The sequence below is a fragment of the Desmodus rotundus genome, chromosome 2 (assembly GCF_022682495.2).
Source record: "Desmodus rotundus isolate HL8 chromosome 2, HLdesRot8A.1, whole genome shotgun sequence".
Lineage (NCBI taxonomy): Eukaryota > Metazoa > Chordata > Mammalia > Chiroptera > Phyllostomidae > Desmodus > Desmodus rotundus.
The window spans coordinates 149,392,543-149,399,185 of NC_071388.1; the positions used below are offsets into that span (position 1 = coordinate 149,392,543).

At 42.8% G+C, this 6,643-nt stretch overlaps 1 pseudogene; it reads left to right on the forward strand.

The window, feature by feature from the left end:
* Positions 1–596: 596 nt before the first annotated feature.
* On the forward strand, positions 597–1,442 carry LOC112322216 (tumor necrosis factor alpha-induced protein 8-like protein 3 pseudogene; annotated as a pseudogene).
* Positions 1,443–6,643: the final 5,201 nt, after the last annotated feature.

A 6,643-nucleotide genomic window follows, 5' to 3' on the forward strand; every position in this document is an offset into this window, starting at 1 on the left:
CTAAAATTTACATGGTAAAAAAATAAAATATATATGGCAATGCGAATGCTCAGAATTGCCAAAACAATCCTGAAAACAACAAAGAAAACGGAAGACTTCAGAAGGCTCACATCTCCTAATTTCAAGACCTAGATTGAAGCTAGTGTCAGTAAGACAATAGCATTGGGGAAAGATATTTTTGTAAAAAGATTTCATGGATCGGGGTAGAGAGACCAGGAGTTGTCCCACACGCGTAATGTCAGTGGATTTCCAGAGGAGCGCCAGGGCAATTCTTGAGGAAAAAAACTTACTGGAGCAACTGGACAAATGTATGGAATATGATTAAATTTGGCTGCTACGTCACACCACACGTGCAGCAGACGCTGTGGTCCACAGCTCACGTTCTCCTCCAGGGCTGATGTACTCATTCTTACAGATTCTGGGGGTGTTGCTGTTGGGACTGAATTGGGCTCCCCTCAAATTTATATACGAATATTAAAGTCCTAACCCCCTGTACCTCAGAATGTGACTTTGATTTGGAGATAAGAGTTTTTAGGAGCCCCACCCTCCCCACCGCTTTCCTCACCCGTGGCCCAGAGTGGGGCGCCGAGGCTCCCCGGTGCCCGCAGCGCCCTGCCCAGGCCGCACCATCTAGTCTGCCTTCTCCCGACTGTGCGCACGGAGCCACGCAGAGCAGCCCAGGCCGGGACGCCGGCCCCGAGGGCTCCGTGGGCGCCATGGGCCCCGCAGACAGACGGGCAGCTCTGGAAGCCCCGCCGGCAACCCGCAGCATGGATTTGGATTCCAGGGAGAAAAGCGAGGGCGAGCCCATGAATGCTGCAGGTCCCAATGTTTTTAGTTCTAAGAGCCTTCCCTTTTAAGCCCAGAAAAAGATTCTGAGCAAAATGGCCAGCAAAACCGTGCCCAACGTGTTGATTGATGGCACCAGCAGTGAGATCTTTGATGAGCTCTACGAGGTATGCCCGCAACAACAAGGAAGCTCATGAGGTCAGGAGAGACTTAATCAATGTGGCAATCAAATCTGGGATCCTCTACCAGAACAACCAGTTCAACCAGGAGGAGGTTGTTGTGATGGTGGAGGTCAGGAAGAAGCTGAACCAGACCGCCATTACCATCATCAGCTTCTTGAAGGTGGAATACAGCTTCAGTGGGCACATGCTCTCCAAGCTCCCACAGGAGTGCAAGAACCTGGTACCTGAACTGGTACAGTGATGCCTGGCACCCAGGACCGACGGGCGTATCAACCACATCTTCAACCACTTTGCTGATGTGGAGTTCCTCTCTACCCTTTATGTGTAGTTTGGGTGGAGACTGTTAGACCCAACCTCAAGAAGACTTGTGAAGGAATTCATAAACTGCTAGATGAGAAAGTCCTTCGAATATCTTCTGTCCTCCTGGGCTTTGCTGCATTCATGTTACAGCACTCAATGTGGTCCGGGTGAAAATCAAGAAAACAGGAAGAAACCCTTGTCAAAAACACACATGTTCTGTCCTTTTCATCCCTGTGATGTTGATGCTGAATTGACCTCAGGCATGTTTATTCCCCGAGCTCGCTGATGAGGTCTGCACTTCAAATCACCTTTGTTTGCAAGTCCAAAGCGCATTTCATCTATTCTAAGCAGAAAGGCTGCCTGCTCTCCAAGGAGACCTCAGTTCATCTTGTGGAGTAGAAGGAGCCCTGGACCAGGAATCAGAAAACATGGGTTTGGTTCTCAGATCCACCAGTTACGACTCTTCCATCCTCTGGATCCTGGAACCAGGATGCCTATCTGCCTGCCTCCTATGGCTGCTGTGAGAATCAAATGAAACAGTGATATGTTCACGCTTTTGAAAACACTAATGTAGGGTCTTATTTCCTCTTCAGAGTGCGAGAGGGATCAACCAGGATCTAGACTGTTAAGCAGCAAAGAACAGAATAGTCGCTGGTGGCCTGGGTTTGCAATCTGTCTCTAGATGTGCTGTTTCTAACAAATTAAAAGTGAATCTGAGGGTGTGAAAAAATACAGCTGCAAACTGAGATAATATTAATAAGAGCTGTCTTTTAGATCTTAGATGTGCAGGTTTATGATTCTCCAGCGGGCAGGCAGAGTTTCCCACCCATCATGCAGAAATGGAGGAGAACTGTGCTCCCCCTGCAGGACCCGCCTCCCCTCATGTAAGGGACACAGTCCATGAGGTGTAGGGAGGGTTTATTCCAGCATGCACAGAGAGTCAGGCAAAATGAATCCTTATCTGTCTTTCTTGGCCTTTCACAGTCATTTTGTGCTGTTTTCTCTGTTTCATTAATAAATTTAAAGTACCCTTCCAAGAAAAGAAAAAGAAAAAAATCTTTGGAGAGGTAATTAGGTTAAATGAGGTCATTGGTGTGGACACTAAGCCAATATGATTGATGTTCTTATAAGAAGAGAAAACTAAGACACAGACATACACTGAAAGAAGACCATGTGAAGATACAAGGCTGTTCATCTACAAGCCAAGGAGAGAGGCTTCAGAAGAAACTAACTCTGCTGACCCCTTGATCTCACACTTCTAGCCACCAGAATTTTGAGAAAATAAATTTCTGTTGCTTAAGCCACCCAAACTGTGGTCCTTCGTTATTAGTTGCCTATTGATGGCTTATATCTGAGTTCCTCCCCAAGAACGGAATTCAGTTTAGGAGAGCTTTCCCACACAAGTTTATGCCCTTGCTTCCAATGACTGGATACTGTGATAGTACAAGTCCTGGTCTCGTGTTTCCAGTTGGGACAACTTTCTGAATACAATTCTTCATCTTAGACCAGTTTCAATTCTACTAGTTGTAAGCAAATCCTAAAATGAGATTTTGAAGCTGGCTCATCTGCTAGCCAACTGATCATGAATATCCCATTACTAATTATAGGTGAAGTATGGACGTACCTGTGCAGTTGTACTTACACTGGTTGTGGATTTCGGTGTGATATTATTGGAAAGGAATGCACTGGGGAGGGGTCAGGGATACAATGTTTCAGGCATTTGAGAGGTTGGGGGATGTAGTAATTATAAGGACAATAATATTTTGGCAGATGTTGCAGAGGAACATGCATTGGGGAAAGAATGAACAATTAAGTATAAGTCACTAATTTAAAAGGCAGAAGGCCTACTTAGAAATATATAAAGAGACTGTTATTTCCTGCACCAGGGGTCACAAATACTGAGGAAAAGGCTCTCAAATGAACTATTGACTTAGACTAGACAGGACTGTTTGCTAAATTCATGGAACTATAGTCAAGGAGTGGAATCTTGAGACTTGGAATACAACATTAGGTCAATACACTCAAGCACCTTGAAATCTTAGATTCCCTGAACCTTCTGGGCCCACAGATGGGCTTGCCCACCTTCCTATGAATGGTTAGTGCTCTGTACTTGCTGCCAGGCATTGCAGAAGCCTCTCTTTTGCAGGACAAGATGCACTGCACTGCTTCTTTTTCCTTCAATTATTTTCCATCTTCCTTCCTGGCTGAACGATTAATAACAAGGGTTCTTTACAGCAAAACTCAGCTGAGAAAGTGCTGAGTCAACTAAGAATGGAAGGAAACAGTACTCTGACGCCACTGGAATATTTAGCCCACATGTACCATCAATAACTGGGAGAGTATGTATGGGGTTGGGCCCTGAATGTGCTGGATCAAGGGAGACAGAATATAAGTTGTAAGGGGAGAGTTTAATGATATGGGAGCATCCTCTCATGATACAGTATTGGACATCCTGGCAAGAATCCTGGGACACCATGTTATTTTACCTCATCTCTTAGAGGTTAAAAAAAATAATGTCACACATTAAGTAATGTAGAAATGCCAGAAGTATCTTGGCAAATGCTGGGGAAGGGATCAAAAGGCTTGGAGAAGTAGGCATGTTAGAGTGAGTGTACTGTTTCAGGCCATAGAGCTACCAGTTAACTTCTAGGTCAGAGACCTGGAAGATGCTCTATTTACCAAGAGAGTCAATGGTAGCTGCTCTTTGTTGGTCAGGGATAATGGTAGGAGATGATGTTACATTACTGGGATTCTAGCTATCAGTGTAGAAGACAGGATTCAGAAATAATAAAAGCAAAGTAGTGCCATTTAAACTTCAGAAATAAGCATAATTATTGTAATGAGAAAGTCATGGAGATGACTAGTAGAATATAGCACCAGAGACTGAGATAGTCAGGCAGCAAGAATACTGCTCAAATCTATACCTATACTATCCAATACATAGTCAGTAGCCACAGGTGACTATTTGAATTTAAATCAGTTAACGTATGTGAAATTAAAAAAAATTTAGTTCCTCAATTTTGCTAATCACCATCCAAATATTCAATGGCCAAATGTGGCTAAAAGACTATATTGGATGGTGTAGATATAAGACATTTTTATCACAACAGGAAGTTCTAATGGACAAGTTTAGATGATCAGGAGGCTAAGCACAGCTGTTGCATTTTTTTAAAATTACAATTCCTTTCTTGATCTTAGCAAGTTTTAGACCTAGAATCTATTGAATTAAGGAGGCTCTATGTCTCCAGACATTGTCTGAGTTGACAATGATACATAGAACTCAAAATATTAACTTTGTCTTTCTCTTAGAATGAGAGTACATAGGGGTCAGGAATAGATGGTAGGGACCCAGGTGTGGGTCCCAGTGGACCTACCGGTTCTGTAGGTCTCAGATCCCAACTATATAACTGAAATTAAGATATTTGGTAGACTGAAACCCCACATTCGATCCTTGATTTGTTAAGTAGGAGCTATTACACTGTATGAGAACAGTGGAAACCACTGAAACTGTCATTTAACCAAAATAGGGCTCAAAAAATAATATGTCACGGGGAATAGTGCCAAACACCAGGGTTATCTCAAAGACTTAAGGAATTCAGGGGCAGGCAATAGTTCCATTATACTTCCACTTAGCTCAGCAATATGGCCCCTAACGAAATCAGATGAATCCTGGACGATGATAGTGAACTAAACAAACTTAACCAAGTGATAGCCACAGTTGCAGCTGCTGTACCAAGTAAAGGCATTTTCTAGAGAAGATTAATATGGACTCATTTACATTTTATGGGGCCATAGATCTGGCAAATGCATACTTTTCCATTCCTATAGGAAGGAATGGAAAAGAAAGAGCAGAAAACATTGGCAATCATTAAGGATGGACAACAGTATTCTTTGCAGTCTTTCTCCAGGGCTGTATTTACTCTCCTGCCATCTGTCATATTATAGTACTAAAGGATTTGGACCATCTGGACTCTCTGCAGAATATTACATTAATCTACTATATTGATGACATCACACCAATCAGACCAGATGAACAAGAAAAGGCAAGTATATTAAAGGCCATGATAATTCCCATATGTTGCAAGGGATTGGTTATAAACTCCACATGGATTCAAGTGACCACCACATCAATGACATTTTTAAGGCTCCTGTGGTCTGTGGCACACCATGTTCTTTCCAAAGTAGAGAGCAAATTATTGCATCTTGTCTCTATTACAACTAAGAAGAAAGCATGGTACCTAGTAGTCCTCTTTGGGGGCAGAATATTCCACACTTGGGACAACTCCAGCTCATATTCTAAATGGTTTGGGAGACTAGCGTCTTTGAATGAGGCTTACAACAAAAAAAGTTTCCTGCAGCATATCCAGGCTGCAGTGCAAGTCAATCATATATAGTACCAGAGTTATCAGTGATGGGAAAAATGCCATGGGAATTTATGACAAGCCCCCAAATGAGACTCACAATGTAGACACCTAAGTGTCCAGAGCAGTCATTTATCTATAAGCAGGTAAGTTTATGCTATTACAAAAATAGTTTCTTGCATACTATTTGGGTTTAGTAGAGATGGAACACCTGGTTGTGAGATATCAAGTAACTCTGAGGTCACAACTGCCAACCCTGAGCAGGGTTCTATTAGAAACTCAAAGTCATTAGATCAGGCAGGTCGAAGGCAATCCATTGTATAGGTAAGTTGTGCATTGGCATTGGATACAAATAGGGCCAGGCAGCACATGCTAGCTGCACAAGGAGGTGGAACAGATCATGATGTCATATTGTTATTTCTCTTTCTGCTTACATCGTAGCCTTTTTTGAGATTCCTTATGACCACCCAACAGAAGAAGAAAAATGCCAAGCTTGGGTCACTGGTACATAAGCGTGGTGTATAGATGTAAGCCAAAGTTGGAAAACAGCTGAACTGTAGCCCCATTTAAAGTGAAGGGAAAGCAGCATTGAGGGGAAATCTTCCCAGTGAGCAAGGCTTGTGCAGTGAACCTGGTCAACTACTTTGTGAGGAAGAAGTGCCCCCAAATAGGAATGTATATAAACTAATGGGTCATAGTGAATGCTTTTGTTGGTCAGTCTCCTGAAACAAGAAATATTGGAAGATTGGGAATAAAGTCTGGGCAAGAGGCATGTAGATAGACTGGTGGAGGTCTTTGTATTAAATGCATGAGCCTCCACTTACCAAGGTCAATCTAGCTACAGCTACTGTAGAATATCATTTGCAGCAATAGAAACCAATATTGAACCTTTAATATGACACTATCCCTTGAGAAGACGAAACAGCCACTTGGCAACAAGCTGATATTCCTGAGTTTACCTTTTCTACATGCAGGCCCTCAGCCAGTACAGTATCTGAAGAGTTACTACTG